Source organism: Siphateles boraxobius, unplaced genomic scaffold (genome assembly GCF_051911475.1).
Source record: "Siphateles boraxobius isolate OS27281-9 unplaced genomic scaffold, OSU_SipBor_1 130, whole genome shotgun sequence".
NCBI classification, from domain to species: domain Eukaryota; kingdom Metazoa; phylum Chordata; class Actinopteri; order Cypriniformes; family Leuciscidae; genus Siphateles; species Siphateles boraxobius.
The window spans coordinates 24179225-24196290 of NW_027508734.1; the positions used below are offsets into that span (position 1 = coordinate 24179225).

General features: G+C 38.0%; 1 protein-coding gene across 50 annotated transcripts in view; it reads right to left on the reverse strand.

Moving 5' to 3' along the window:
• madd (MAP-kinase activating death domain) overlaps nt 1-15801 on the reverse strand; it is a 63186-nt gene extending 47385 nt beyond the window's left edge. For 42 of the 50 annotated variants that reach the window (XM_077228819.1, XM_077228797.1, XM_077228813.1 and 39 more), the window contains exon 1: nt 15462-15748. The gene's annotated coding sequence lies outside the window, so the exon portion shown is untranslated. Of the gene's footprint in view, nt 1-1722; nt 1776-15461 lie in introns of all 50 variants that reach the window. The other 8 variants (XM_077228815.1, XM_077228808.1, XM_077228804.1 and 5 more) reach the window with 4 other exon arrangements.
• Nucleotides 15802-17066: the final 1265 nt, after the last annotated feature.

The following is a 17066-nucleotide window of genomic DNA, read 5'->3' on the forward strand; positions in this document are numbered from 1 at the left end:
ATGAAGTTTTTGATGACGCAATCAAATAGTAACAAGCGTAGAGTGAGAGGCGCGCACTTTATAAATACAGCCAACATGCCCCCTTTGAGCAGATAACAAAAGAGAAGCTCATCTGATGCGTCTGTGGCAGACGTTATATCCATTTGTGTTGGATTACATTATTGATTTGTGTTGGATTAACTGAAACTGGGCGGTGCTTGTTAGTTCCCAGCATGCTTTGCATATGGTTGAATTAAGAGAATAAATGTTAAAATTGCAGCACGTGTCTTTTAACCCTCTGTAGCTGACAAACGCGCCGCCGCGTTTTACTGGATTTTTTTCACATATAGCAGCAAAATAGACTTAAATAATCCGTCATTGATGGTCATACAGACTTAAGAAATATGAAAAAAATAGACTGTTAAATGTCTACTTGTGTCCACTACAATCGAAACAAAACTATGCTTTTGTAAAATAAAGAAAATAAACAGGGTGTGCTTTCTGCCTCTCCGTCTCCGTTGGCTTTTTTCCTGGAGCACGTCTCTAAACTTAAACAAAACTCAGCCAATACTTGGCACACAGGCAAAGGCAATATATCTTTATAATCATTTAATCGTCTACTTTTAAATGATCTAATTCAAAACGAAAACAAATATTCTCTGTTTATGTAATCTGTATGAAAGAGAGAGATGTCAGTCGTTCTCAACTCCTCATCTGCTAATCGCCACGGAGAGCGCGCGCTAAATTGAAACGATCTGAGGCAATCCATGCAAACCTGTCAACGCCCACGATAAAGTGTATGTAAACCGCAAAAGTAGGCTTTTGTTTAGGACAGTTCTTCATTTGTTGTGGATTCATCCATATTTTTTTGTTGCACTTTTCAATGCACTTTTTTAGTTACATTCTTTCAACAGTCAGTTATAGGCTTAACATAGGCTATTCAAGAAGGGGGGCTTCAGAGATGGCCAAATAAAAAAATATATTTTTATCTTACTAATTTATTTATTTTAAGTTATATTGTGCTTTGTTTAAATAATATCTGCTGGAATGTTACAAATAATTCAGTGTTAAATAAATAGTATTTTTTTTTAATAATTAGATTTTTTTCTCTGAAAAGCAAGACAAAATAGTAAAAAGCATATTTTTACTATTTAATTAAATGCAATGGTGAAAAAATTGGCAAAATAAATGGAAAAAATGTGAAACACCGCGTTCGGTATTATGCCTTCGGCCAAACGTTTCATTATTATTCGGCCAAGAATTTTCATTTCGGTGCATCCCTACCTGACATATTTATCTGTTAAAGCTTATCCATGTTGTGTGCACAAAATATGACTGCAGCCCTACAAAACTATTTTGCTCAAAACTTTCTTTCTTTTTTCCCTGTTTCATACAAATATTTGCCAAAATGTTGGTGCATAATTTCCTTAAAATATCATTTTTACTCCAAAACTGTTTTGTGTCTGGCAGTAACATTCAAATATTTCTAACAGCAAACTACACAGTCAAAACAAATCACATTGTACAAGCCAAGCCTATGCAGTCTTCTCTAACACATCTTGACAGAAGGCTCAGTAGCAAATGTAACACACACACACACACACACACACACACACACACACACACACACACACACACACACACACACACACACACACACACACACACACACACACACACACACACACACACACACACACACACAGATAAGCTAAAGGAATTGGAGCCCAGCTGTGTCCTCACCGCATGGAATTGCCATTTGTGTTCCTCATGTGTTAGTGCCCATGCATGAGCACCTGCCTCTATGTAAATACAAACGAAAGCAAGCTCAGTCAGATTTCATCCAAGAGAAACACACTTTGCACAATATCCGGTTTGAATGGTTTGAATGATAGGCTATCATTTCAACATTTCAACCTGTTAAAAGTCAATAAAATAGAAGTATTGTCTAAGTCAACATGCAATTTACTCAAGCAGGACATGCTTCTGGTTCAATGTACTATGTTAACTAAAACAAACATTAAGACACTCATCATGTGAAAGGTTGTAAACAGAACAATAATTATGAAATGAGAGCCAGATGCCGTTTCAGAAGCAGATTTTTCTGCCAAAAGTGGGCCAGTGCTTATCTGAAGTTCTGGTTCTGCAGAGAGTTCTCCATCACGCTCTCACACACAGAAAGACACCTGAACCCTTCATCAATTTAAGAAATTAATGGTTGGAAGGCATTTCTTGACATCACAGCTCAGAATTAAAGAGCCTACGTTACACTTATTTACAACAGTTTTATTTTTGGGGTGTGCTAGAATATATTTATATGATTCAAAGGCTTTTTTCACATACTTTACACTGATGCAGCACCTCTTTTCACCCTCTGCCTGAAATACTCTGTTTTAGTTCATGTCAGCCCGGCTTTCCAAAATGCCCAGTCTCTACTGATTGGTAAGCTGGCCCAGTCTGTTGTGACTGGTCAACTGCTTAGAACACATTTTTGACATGAAACGCCTATTACCATCCATCACCATGTTTCAGCTTCCGTTCCGAGGCTTCATGAGCAGCTGTAACAGTATTATATCTATCGTAACTATGGTCCATACAAGTGAGAAAGGAAAAAAAACAGCATCACCTCAGCATAGGGAAACCACTTAGTCAACTGTTCTTTAAGGGTGGGCCAAAGCAGCAAATGTGAAACGTGGTGATTTAGCTAGGTCATGGAAATAATAGCAGGACTACAAAGCGTGGATTGTATGCTTTGTCACTTTGCAGATCGTTTACATGAACAAACAGCTATATTACACAATAAAGGAAAGGTAAAATTAAAAAGCGTAATAGGTGCTCTTTAAATAAAACTCATGTGGCCCCAAAAGCAGAACCCTTCATATAATATAATATAATATAATATAATAATAGCAATGATGGTATTATGCAATATTATGTAACTGCATACGGCTCACGAAACAAGGACTTCTGCATTCAGCAGCATCTTTTCAGGGTCAACACTAAGCAGGTACTCACTCTATAGCAGACATTAGAGTTCCTTTGTCAAGATTTGTGCACCACAGCTAAATATATTTTGTGTTTATTAAAGTCCTCGTGAACTAGAAGTTGCAACCGACTTCAATTCAGTGTTGTGATTTATTTCTATGTGAAACGGAATATTGAATAGTGGCTGGGGTTTTATTTTAGCACATCTCCTCTCCATCCCTCGCTCCTAGCAGACTGACGGTTGGAGAGGAGTGGTTAAGGATATTCAACCCAAGCCGTCAAACTGACGTCATCAGAGAGGAAACGCCATTCCAGCATGGAAGCAAATTTTCAGATTTCTTTTCTGTGTATTAACTTGCACGGGTTAATTGTTCAATTGTAATATGCGTTAAAGTAAATAGTGTAAATTTTGAATACATGCCGACTGTAAAATAAAGAGACAAAGAGAGAGAGAGAGAGAGAGAGAGCGCGAGAGAGAGAGAGAGAGAGAGAATGTAAATGTGCAAAGAAATTAACATTACTTTAACTAACAAACTCTCTGTTGTGGCTTGTCACAGTTAATGCAGGTTATGTATCTTGTTCAAGGGTGAACAATTGAAGGCATCCAATTTATAAGCATATAGGCCTAATAATTTTTAAAACATTAAAATGTTGATGTGTTTTCTTTTTACTTGATTGTAACTTAATAGTTTCTGATTGCGGTATACAAAACCACGTCAAACCCAATTTATAAGAATTATTTGAATATCTTTTCCTCAAAACATGAAGGACGGATTAAAAAACGTCCTTCTCCCTCAAAACGTATTACACTTAGCCAAGTCCTCTGGAAGACTGGAAAATTACAATTTTAGATAGAACTGAAATAAATAAATGTATCTTGAAACTTGACTCAAAGTGCTTTTGAATGACTAGCCCAGTTAGCAAGTTTGGCATAGTCCAATGGGATGTATTAATGTGAGAGGAGCCAATGGGTTCACACTGTGATTAGTAGCCTCTTTTTTCTGCTGGAGTGGCAATTTCTGCTCTTCCTCCATCACTCTCAACAGCTCAGATGGGAAGAGGTGGTGGAAGGTAGGAGAGAAGATAGATGGTTTGTGACTAACAGATCAATAACGCCTCTATTTCTTCCTCTGAGCATCACCCGGCTCATCTGACACCAGGACCTCTATGTTTTTCTTTTCTTAAATCACAGCTCTCACAACTGACCCGACATAAATCACTTCTATGAGCTATGGGATGCCTAAAAACAGACATTAAAGTAGGGCAGGGGAGTAAAGAATATGAGTAATTATAGTTAATTTGTACTTTACCAGAGGAATACTGAAACTGAATACTTTTACTAAGTTACATTTCCAAAGGCAAAGATTATGCGTTTTACTCGTAAATACTCGTACATAATATTTTTTGCAGAAAATCGTAACTTAAATCTTCTTACTAATCTTGCAAGACAATCAAATTACAATCCTGGCTGAATTTTAAAAGCCAATGACATACACTTCACGGTAAACTGTATTGGGCCACAACTATTTTTTTTCTTCTCGTTAAGAGACGTTTCGGAAGATGGATGATCTCGACTTAAGTGTGAACATGGTCAACAATGCGTCTATAAACAACTAGATTTAAATGTCAAACAACTAAACTAACATTTTTAGGTTTCAAGAAGTAGGTTTTTATTTTTTATATTACACAGTTTAAGTTTCAATATTACTTTAATGTGAAATGAAATATATAAAATGAATACAAAATGTCACTTATGAGTAGACATACTTTAAACAAACAGGATTAAAAAAACAATAGCTTTACAAAACGATGCTGTTAATTACATTAGACTATATTCTCAACAAAGTAACATAACATGGCTGTATAAAATGTAAGTTAATTCCACAAATAAGGGTTTAGCATTTAGCTCCTAGTTACAATTAGCCAACAAGAATTTGTGTAGATAATGAGTTGATACTGTATGACGTGTTAATCTTATATTGAGGGCATGACATTAAGCTTTGTTGTGTGCAAGTAGATCTGTCATTCACTTGTTTGAGTAAAAAAAGTTACTTGTCCAGAGGGAAAAAATTTTTTTGGTGGTGTACATTTTTTATTCGGAAAAATAAAATGAGCGTTTTTTCAGCTTTTACATACTTAAATCTGCATATTTATTTATATTTACCTCAGGGTAAATATTCACAGCAGACTTCTTCCCCACAGTCAAAGCGGAGTTACATCACGAAAGTGCGGACTCATAGGAATACCACGACGGCTATAGGGTGCCATTTTCAGACCTCATCCATTCAACCGATTCGTTCAAATCATTCAGTAACAAAACACCGCTGAGTGTTGCTTTGAGAATGCGCAATAGTTCTGCTCTGATCTTTGGTCATGTTGTGCTACTTAACTATATCATGTGTTATTAAAAAAATTGAATATCAATTTATTGAATAAATGAATTTTTACTGTATGTTTCTTTTGTGAGATTCTTTGTGCAGTTACACTCATTTGTTTTGATTTCTCTGAAAGTCTCTCACAAAGAGATAGGCAGTGCAAGCCTCAACAGTGCGACTTTAATACACTTACTGTTAATACACTATGCACTATCAATCGCTGTTTACACTGAATGTAATAAAACCTGAATCATTCTCGCGTTTCGATGCTTCCCTAGGTATTTTTTATCACTGAAGCTTTAATCAGGCTTTTTGTCTGGTCGGCCAAGTAAAATTCTCTTTTACTTGTCCTTCAAAAAATCCACTTGTCCTGGACAAGCGTTAATATGTCGAGCCCTGTGATGTGCCATTCAACCATCTGCAAGCAATGACATAACAATGTAAAAAAACAATTTAAATTACTTAGCAACATTATAATACAGACCTTTGTGTTTAATTTTTTTTATTAAAAAAAAAATTCCCAAAGCTGCACACCCAACAGAAACACTTTTACTTTAGCTTTTGTTATAACTTTCCTGAAGCATCTCATAGAACATGTTTAATCCAAAGCCAATAACGCGCAGCTGTAAAGTAATGACACACTCAATGCGCCCTCTATTTTACTAAACTGCCCGGTTAATTAGGTAGCGTAAAACAAATCCCAGACCTCATCACCTCCAGGGAACATATATTTGTGCACGAGTCTATTGGAAACGTGACATGATCTCGTCCTCTGTCAATCATAGTGTGGCTGCCTCATGGCTCTACAATCAGCCTCGGGTAATGAGATTCCACATGGTCACCGTGGAAACCAATATAGTCTCTTTTCATGAGCACAGCTGTGACAGCTATTTTAAACAGACAATACACTGTCCCAATCACCATGCACACAGAAAGACAATGAACAGCCTTATAATAAAATAAAACGAGCATGAGCAAAATGAAAATGAGCAAGGCTAATTGCTTCTTTCCATTCAGAGAAATTAACAAACAAAATTAGCAAATCATAAATCAGCTATTGCATTCAGTTCTCCACAGTAAAGCCTTTCATCGTCTGTAATGGATCTGACTGAAGTTTAGGGCTTTTCATGCGTTTCTAAAAGTCGAAAGAATTTTCTTAAATGATCAGAACTCAACTGGTCTGTCAGAATGACTGCAAAGAAAAAACACAGAGAAAGATGTTAAGATTCTGCTATACATTAGAGTTATCCGTAGCTGAACAACCAGGAAATTGCTGAAAAGAATCACACTTGGTCACTACGAGGATAACAATGTGCACCTCAAGAGGACGTCAAACACTGAGCATGTTTTTCCTCTTGGATCAGTAAGTGAAGACACTATTTTTAAAGGGACATGCCTCTTAAAAGCTTTCTCTGAAGCCTGAGGCTGTATGCTGATTCTGTCAAAATGGCCATCTTTGTGAGTATTCATGTCAACCGTCAGTGAATGTAAGCAGTTGGGTGAAAATGTGTCAATACATTGGATCTGTGCATTAGGTCTTAAAGCGCCAGCAATATAATAATACCTGCTGTCTGTCTGTGTGCTTAATGTTAATGAAATAACAAATGAATATGAAAAAAAAAATCCTCTTCACAGATAAAAAACAGTGTAACCAGCTTTATCCTGAGATGTATATCGCTCTTCATGCTTGGTTATGGTATACCTTTCATTATGCTGTAATTGGAAAAGTATTTGTCTTCTAGGCGGGGGAATAGTCTCTTATTGGCTTTATAGTCTTGAAGTACATGCTTGGGAACATTTAGCTCTTGTAAAGATAAGATCTGTAAACTTAAACTCTTTTTACTGTCTTTCTTCATTATAGTCCCGATATGGAAGAATTTTATTTTGTTTTATCAGTAAATGTGTAATAAATTTTACTTTTATGTCAATATTGTGGTAATTTAAATACCATAATGTGAATGTGATTTTCCCTTTAATGTGTATTCATTAAACAATGAGTACACACTATGCAACTCTGGAAAGTCTAAATCTAAACATGACATTTTACTTTGATCTATGAGCATGCTCTTTTTCTTAGCATCAAATGCTTCCACGTCTCAACAATCCACATAGAGACTGCAGGTTGTATCACATGGTTCAGTAGGGTTAACATCACCCTGAGGCTTTAAAAAAAAATTGTACCCCCACTTATCACAGCTGGTTTGCAAAAGGCCTTTTTTCGAAGCAGCAAAGAACTATGATCTTAATCCTTAAGGAGCACTTAAAATGGATTAGCACTGACAAAACATTTGATGTGATGGTCAAAATGTAAATTCCAATCTTGATTCAAACATCCACGCGATCTCATTCCTAAATCACCACGATTCGCATGTGTCTATTGAACTATTGACAACATCACATCAGTACATTCAAACTATGAACAACATTTTAAATAGACTGCAGCAATTAAACATTTTGTCAGAACCTCTGGAATCGTGATCTTAATTCTCAATTTATCGAGAGTCGTGCAGCAACAGGACAAACAATAGGTATAAAACAAGCTTTTTCAAACATCCATCTGTGACGCATAATCGTGACGTATTTATTTTGCCGCCCATATTCATTCTACCTAGGTGAGCATCATCACTGAGATTAACTTTTAAGCCTATTTCTTACCAGCACCCCCACCACCACATTGAGAATGCACAATAAACCTACTTATAAACACAAGCGTTTGCAATAGGCAAATATGAAGCAGAATAAAAGTGACCTAACTACATTGTTCAAAATTGTTAAAAAAATATGGCCGTTGGGCTTGATTCAATTTAAACATCCTATAACAGAAAGCAAACCTAAATAAAAACAAACTATTAAAAGTGTTTTTGTTAAATGAAATAAATCTGAAATTAAATACAATATAAATATCAGATGAAAACTCAAATTCAAAAATGATCAAAAATGTTGTCAACTAACTGAAATAAAATAAGTTGAAGTACTAACATTTATAAAACTAAAATTTTAAATATAGCCTAAAAAAAGCTAATAAATATGAGAAAAAACACACATATATACACATGTATATATATATATATATATATATATATATATATATATATATACACATAAAATGTGTACGACTGTCCAAGATCGCACGCGCGCGCGCGAGAGAGAGAGAGAGAGAGAGAGAGAGAGAGAGAGAGAGAGAGAGAGAGAGAGAGAGAGAGAGAGAGAGAGAGAGAGAGAGAGAAACCGAGTGTGTCCAAGATCGCGCGGGAGAAAGAAAGAGAGAGAGAAAGAAAGAAAGAAAGAGAAAGAGAGAGAGAGAGAGAGAGAGAGAGAGAGAGAGAGAGAGAGAGAGAGAGACCGAGATCGCGAGAGAGAGACCGAGTGTGTCCGAGATCGTGCGCGAGAGACCGAGTTTGTCCGAGATCGTGCGCGAGAGACCGAGTTTGTCCGAGATCGTGCGCGAGAGACCGAGTTTGTCCGAGATCGTGCGCGAGAGACCGAGTTTGTCCGAGATCGTGCGCGAGAGACCGAGTTTGTCCGAGATCGTGCGCGAGAGACCGAGTTTGTCCGAGATCGTGCGCGAGAGACCGAGTTTGTCCGAGATCGTGCGCGCGAGAGAGAGACCGAGTGTGTCTGCGCGAGTGACAGTAGGCTTGTTTGAGATGCGCCTTACCTCGCCTGTAATGTAGTCGAGAGTAGGCGGCTGCATGTTAGAGGAGGAGTGAAAAAAGCGCAGGCAAGCCGGGCAGTTCTCGCTTCTCGCAGTGGATTTGACACCTGCGAGATCAATGATGGATATCGCGGGATTCACGCTCGTGCACAGTGTTGCTAATAAACTGGATGTAATTTAAGGTTCTGTTGCCTTTATATGAAAATAAATATAATGAACAAGACACCCAAAGTACTTGTTATTTAATGCCTAAAACAAAGCGCAAGCTAAAAGGTGACCATGCTTTTGCTGTAGCAGGTCCGAAATTGTGGAACGATCTACCTTTGAACATTAGACAGGCATCATCATTGTCTCATCATTGTCTGTCTCTTCTTAAAACCTATCTTTATTCTTTGGCCTTTGGTAATTGAAATTGATAACCCAGCTTTGGTTATATTGATTTTATTGGTTCATATGGCTGTGTATTTGTTTTATGGCTTTTTATGTATTCATGTATTGTTTTTACTGTACAGCACTTTGGATTTTAAAGTGCTTTATAAATAAATTTTGATTTGATTTGATTTGAATTCCATTCCAAATAAGTGTTTATCAATCATTTTTTCTTTAATACAGACATAGGCTATGTGTTTTTTTTATATATAATAAAATGACATTGCATAACCCAGAGATCGCACTGTCCAAGAGTTTGGCAATTCACACATAACATATACACATACAACATGCTATCCGAGTTTTAAAATCAAACATTTTAAAAGGGAACAATACATCACGGTTGTTTAAACCAATCAACATTAAGCTGTGTCGTCAGCAAGTCGTTTCCCATCATGCTTTTGATCAGCGCAGTCGGTGGAGAGCAACTGCGCGCGACTGCAGAATCCGACACGTCCACCTTGCGCTCGCGAGAGCTTTTTGACACACGTCAGCATGACAAGCGTGTCAAGCGCAAGGCGGACCGACACTCGGACACATTTCTAACCGGCATGCATTACGCGCTGATCACCGGTGATCGGTTCTGCGCAGATTTTGTTCATCTCAAACAAGCCTAGTGTGCGAAAGAGACCGAGTGTGTCTGCGCGCGAGTTAACTTATATAATTACCATATAAGAGGCATGAAAGTTCAATAAATGGACAACAATATTAATAAAAACAACAATTAAATTCTTACCACTGAATGAGCAGACTGTGATTTCAATCAGATAGACAGAAGATGAAAACACTTTCTTGTCTGTCCCAAGTACCACTACAAGGGGAAATATTTTATACAGAGGTCACTCAGTCCAGCTGTTTCATAAAACACAAGCAGCCTAAAATTATAGCTTTGTATCCCTAATATTCGTATGCATTTATTCTGACAAGGCGCTACACAAAACCATGGTAATGCCTATTAATGAGTTTGCACAATTTGCAATGAGATGTAATATTTGACTGTAATTTCCCAAAAACTCCAGTTGTGGAGAAATACAGTGTAAACTGTTGAAGCCAGTAGCGATGCATTACTCAGACTTGTTGAAGTGGAAGAAGAGAGGTTGATTGCCAAAAGCCATCCCACCCATTGGCAGCACACATGCTCACAGCACACCCCTCAAGCTACTGCTGTGCTCGAGATAAAATAAGCATTTTGCCTGGCCAGTCAATAACAGAGAAACAAATTATATGGTAATCTCATTGGTTTTCTCATAAATCTATAACTAAAACAACCCCCAAAGAGTCTTGGAGTTGAATTTCCCACAGGCAGTTGCAGCTGAATATTTATGAGACTAGTGAAATATCCCTATAATGTTGAGTCATATACGACAACTTGCTTAGGGAGACCTGATAAAGATCTCCATCTTTATATTTGAGGATAGACAACAACCACACCCAAGAAGGAGAAATGACTGTGCAATTGCATTCAAATTTCAAACCTCTACAATTAGCTTCACGGCAAATGATCTCTAATTGTGGATCATGTACAAACTGAACTCTGTCGGGGAGGGGAAACTAACAGTGACAGATGAAATGGTTAAGATAGGATATAAGCATCAAAACATTGAGCCAGAATTTAATTTAATTTTTTCACTGTTTTGCATTTTCTTTACTAATTCTTCATTATACATTTATTTATAGAAATCACGATTATTTAACACAATTATTGGTGGGTGATATGATCTGGTCAGTGAAATTTCACAATTTTCGATACTTCAGCAAAAACTAATAGGTTAATTATGTAAGTAAAAGTCCTCAAAACAGTTACAGAAGAGAAGTAAACAGTCAGCAATAAAATAAGAACAAAGAAAGTAATTACAAGCAAAATCGACAAAAAACACAACAGAACAAAAATACAAATTAAATAAACTAAGCTTTAGGTTTTCAGGAAGATGTACACACACCTAAAGGATTATTAGGAACACCATACTAATACTGTGTTTGACCCCCTTTCGCATTCAGAACTGCCTTAATTGTACGTGGCATTGATTCAACAAGGTGCTGAAAGCATTCTTTAGAAATGTTGGCCCATATTGATAGGATAGAATCTTGCAGTTGATGGAGATTTGTGGGATGCACATCCAGGGCACGAAGCTCCCGTTCCACCACATCCCAAAGATGCTCTATTGGGTTGAGATCTGGTGAATGGGGGGGTATTTTAGTACAGTGAACTCATTGTCATTTTCAAGAAACCAATTTGAAATGATTCGAGCTTTGTGACATGGTGAATTATCCTGCTGGAAGTAGCCATCAGAGGATGGGTACATGGTGGCCATAAAGGGATGGACATGGTCAGAAACAATGCTCAGGTAGGCCTTGGCATTTCAACAATGCCCAATTGGCACTAAGGGGCCTAAAGTATGGCAAGAAAACATCCCCCACACCAATACACCACCATCACCAGCCTGCACAGTGGTAACAAGGCATGATGGATCCATGTTTCCATTCTGTTCACGCCAAATTCTGACTCTACCATCTGAATGTCTCAACAGAAATCGAGACTCATCAGACCAGGCAACATTTTTCCAGTCTTCAACTGTCCAATTTTGGTGAGCTCTTGCAAATTGTAGCCTCTTTTTCCTATTTGTAGTGGAGATGAGTGGTACCCGGTGGGGTCTTCTGCTGTTGTAGCCCATCCGCCTCAAGGTTGTGCGTGTTGTGGCTTCACATGCTTTGCTGCATACCTCTGTTGTAACGAGTTGTTATTTCAGTCAAAGTTGCTCTTCTATCACCTTGAATCAGTTGGCCCATTCTCCTCTGACCTCTAGCATCAACAAGGCATTTTCGCCCACAGGACTGGCGCATACTGGATGTTTTTCCCTTTTCACACCATTCTTTGTAAACCCTAGAAATGGTTGTGCGTGAAAATCCCAGTAACTGAGCCGATTGTGAAATACTCAGACCGGCCCGTCCGGCACCAACAACCATGCCACGCTCAAAATTGCTTAAATCACCTTTCTTTTCCATTCTGACATTCAGTTTGAAGTTCAGGAGATTGTCAGGGATTGACCAGGACCACACCCCTAAATGCATTAAATCAACTGCCATGTGATTGGTTGATTAGATAATTGCATTAATGAGAAATTGAACAGGTGTTCCTAACAATCCTTTAGGTGAGTGTATGTGGTATTCAGATAAGTAATAGCCTACAACACAAACTGAAAAAAGTCAAAAAATAATAACACTGCTGTATACATTTATATAGGCTAATCCTTATTTAAAACTACAGAAGTTATTCATTCAAGAGCAGAGAGTCTTTTCTTGTTTGATTAACATTAATGACTGCAGCAGTCATTAATGTTGGCTGCTGTCACTTTAAGAGCTGCACGGATCCAATATACTGTTATACATGTGCTTCAAACAGGGTTTCTCAAGTGTTTACATTCACAGAAGACATACCGACTGTGTTTACAAGGATACTTACCAAAACGGCATTTCAACATATTTGTGTGTAGGCTATTTGACCGTTTAGGTGCGTATCTGAAGCTCACAATATACTTTGCTTATGCGCGTTGCACCCCGTCTCGGAGAGCGTGCACAGGAGGCCACCTAGGGAACAGCATCTCTTTTGCGGCTTAATTCGCTTTTAATTACACTGTTTAAAGGGGTGGTTGATTATGATTTCACTTTTCTAACTTTAGTAAGTGTGTAATGTTGCTGTTTGAGCATAAAGTCTGCAAAGTTACAACGCTCAAAGTTCAAAGCAAAGGAAGATATTTGCTTTTAAAGAAATCGCTTTTAAGGACTACAACAAACGGCTGGTAGGGACTACACAACATTCCTCCCGGGTTAGTGACATCACTAACCCTAAAATTTACATAAACCCCGCACCCGGGGACGCAGTACATGTTGAGAAGAGGAAGAGTTGTTGTAGTAGAGCACATTTGTGAGGCTGCTCACACTGTTGCTTCGGTCTTTTCACATGCAATACAGTACGTAACACAAATGCAACAGTTCCCACACAAATGATTTTATAGATTATTATGACAGAATATGCTAGTTGAAGATAGTTACCTCCACATCAGCAACATAAATTCATCAACTAACCATTCAGAAACGTACTGTTGCATTCTACATGTTGTCACTTCTTCTTGAGTCTCTCCATCATTGTCCGACTCCAGTTAAAACATAAAAGGCAGAACAGTTTCTGACATTTTAGTGCTTGTCTGTGTGAGGTAATCGGAGCTGCTAAAACACATGCTCTTGAAGCTCCACCCTCTGTGCCAAGCTCATTTGCATTTAAAGGGATACACATCCGTTTTACTGACCCTCAAAAAGGGACCTTTTTAACATGCTGTAAAAAATTATCTGTGGGGTATTTTGAGCTAAAACTTCACATACACACTCTGGGGACAACAGAGACCTATTTTACACACTGTAAAAAGGGGCATTATACCACCCCTTTCATATAAAGCACGTCCCGCTTTATCAAAAGTAGATTGCATTTTACATCACTCACTTATTCGACTGATTTGGATGTTAGTGAGGAACGAAAGTGCACCACTGTGAAGAAAAGGAAGGTGAGCTGGACATTATGAGGCAGCGGCACGATAATTGTTTTATCTTGATTATCTTGTTTTCATAATCGTTGGACACAAAAATCGAAATATGATTAATCGCACAGCCCTAACCTTAACGCACCGACACCTACTTAATCTCGGTCTCTGTGGGGTAGCTGACAAAAATAAAATTTTAACCCTTCCAGTCAAAATTAGCACTGCAAACATATATGAACGCTTTAACATGTCAATGCTGGCAAATGACCATGGTATAAGCTGGATAATCCACGGCTAGCCGTGCAGTAAACGATTTGAATGCACTCCGTTCATTTCTGACATTTATCCTATATACCTCATTAAAATGTACAGTATGAACTATTCACTTTACACTACACAGATTTTATCTGTCATTATAAAAATGAAACTTTTCAAAGGGAGAGGGAGTGGGAGACCAATTCCAGAATTAAAGTATACTGACACTTATACTACTTACCCTCATCTGACCCATTCATATACGAGAGATGAAAGTGTATTGCTGTGAAAATAATTATGCCTTCCTTCCAGAATTAATCCAATACAGGGATTTTAACATATTATTTGACTTTTAAAAGACACTTTGCGTTTTGACACACAGTGATGAACTACATCAAAGACAGCATCAAGTAGTAAACTGAATTGTACTTCCACGCCCAAATTAGTGCTCATAATATATTTGTGATTTTATAAGCTCAATTGAATGGATTCTTCCACTGAATAAAAAAATACTTTGCAAACGGTGACAGGAAACAGGCTGAACTGACAAAGGCAAAGAGCTGTCTCACATTTCACCCAAGAGAGTAACAACACCACCCAAGTCATCTTATACACGACCTGATGTCGCAGCTATTCCAAAACAGAAAGGTTTACAAAGTCAGAGAGGTGACACTCAGACACTGCATGATGGCCAAGCTTTTCCTGTATCTACATCATCATCATCATCATCATCATGACATTACTACAGCACTAACGTTACATCCTAACCCCCTCTGGAGAGAAAACCTGTGTCCTTATGACCTCTGGTCCGGAGGCTAAAAAGGCGGAGATCTGTAGAGGATATTGCAAGAATGGGTTCAGATCTGGAAACGGGTGTGATGTTAAACCACTGTTTATAACATTCAGCCTCATCAAATGCACTGAGTACGAGGACATCGATTAATGATGAGAGCTCTGCCTATCGACAGCCTTGTTATTAGGCTCTCCTAACATTTAAAAGTCTTTTGTCATATATTATGAGCAGAGATACAGAGTAATGCACGTTTATACAGTGAAAAACAATGATCAGCTGCTAGCAGTAGCTAACAGGATCAAATAGCTAGCTGTCAAAGCTGCTTACACAACAGCTGCGTACATGTCTACACCGTTATAACGAAGTCAGCTTCCATATAAACACTGCACCGCTGATCCAGAGCAAAACATCATATATCAGTTACAATAAGTGAGAATGGGAATGAAAGAGATACTGACCTCCAGGGGCTAACGTCAACGCCACTGCCACTCGTTTCAGCGGTGTATCTCTGGCCCTGCTGCGGCGAAACAGCGTCTCAAAACACATTAATCGCTACATACGATGAAGAACGCATGATGTGACAGTGGCACGACGCGACGTTGCACGTCCGTGTCTTGCGGTAGCTGGTCAGTCAGTGATGCGGTGATGATTGTGCCTGTAGATAAGCGCCGCTCGTCGCCGTCGTCCTCCTTCTCTCTCTCTCTCTCTCTCTCTCTCTCTCTCTCTCTCTCTCTGCTTGCAAACTGACTGTATGATGATAGCGACGTCCGATTCGTGATAGAATCGTTCGTTTGAGTCGGTTCTTTTCAATGAATCAGTTTTATTCGGTTCTCAAAGATTTGTTCTCAGTTCAGTCTGAGTCGGATTTGTTTGGATTGTTTGAAATTAATACTCAAAAAAGAATGCATTACAAATATGACTTAATTAATTTATGTTTCCTTCTAGCTAAATTCCACATGCATGCATCTGTTTTAATGTGTTGTCTTGTTATTTATGTAAAAAAAAGATCAATCTGAATCGGCCGGAGTGGTTCTTGAGTCACCAACTGACAGAACAGAGAACTGCCTCTCTCGGACAAGTCCGATTAGTAATTGATTTGGGAATCGATGTTTTAATTGATAGAAAGAGAATTTGGAGGGAACTGATAGGGCTAAAAAGAAGTTACTTCTATAGTTGTATTATTATTATTATCATTATTATTATGTATGACTATAAAGCCGTCATACATAATAATAATAAAAACGTAAATGATCACTAATCCTTATGACTATACGCTGAATTATAAATTAAATGGGAAATTGAGTGGTTCTACGTCATCACGCGGTACACAACAAACCTTTTAATTGCTAAAATATATTAAACAATTTATTGATGTGTCATTGGTGTAATTCTATTATCATTTTTTCAGTTTGTTGTTGTGTACCGCATGTTGACATAGAACCACTCAAGTGGATTTATGAGCCTGTTCTTTCTTAAAGAAAGATGTTGATGTATATTTGAATTGATTTGAGAACTTTAATAAGTCATTTGTTTGTAAGACTCTTCTACAGTATAGTGTATGCTTTAGTTCATTTCAGAATTTCCCTTTTTATTTCGTTTTTTGCTAGTAAATGTTATATTCTTTGTTGCAATAAAATCACTGCACTGATAGATTGCATTGTCGGAGAAATACATAATAAATAAAGAAGAAAATGAAAAACAACCGGTTTATTAAAAGGATGTGTTCAAAAGTACCGATTCTCTGAAAAGAATCACTCCCATCACTGTACGAGCGTGAGTTCCGCCAAATTGGTTCCGCATACAGTCAGCCGGAGGCTGGGCCGTACCATTCATGCATCTAAAGGGGACCTGCCTTCTTCACGTTTACGCTTATGCTTACACGTGAACTAGCGTGTTTTGTGGCGTTTATTCGTTTAATTAACAATGACAAGTTGGAACGAGGTTAAAAATGAAAACATTCCTTGTGCTACAGAGTGGATATCTTAAGACTAAGCAGAGTCCGTCATTCTCTGGCCTACGTCTATTTTCTGAGGCGCTGCTGTCTAATGACGTAGGCGTCTCGT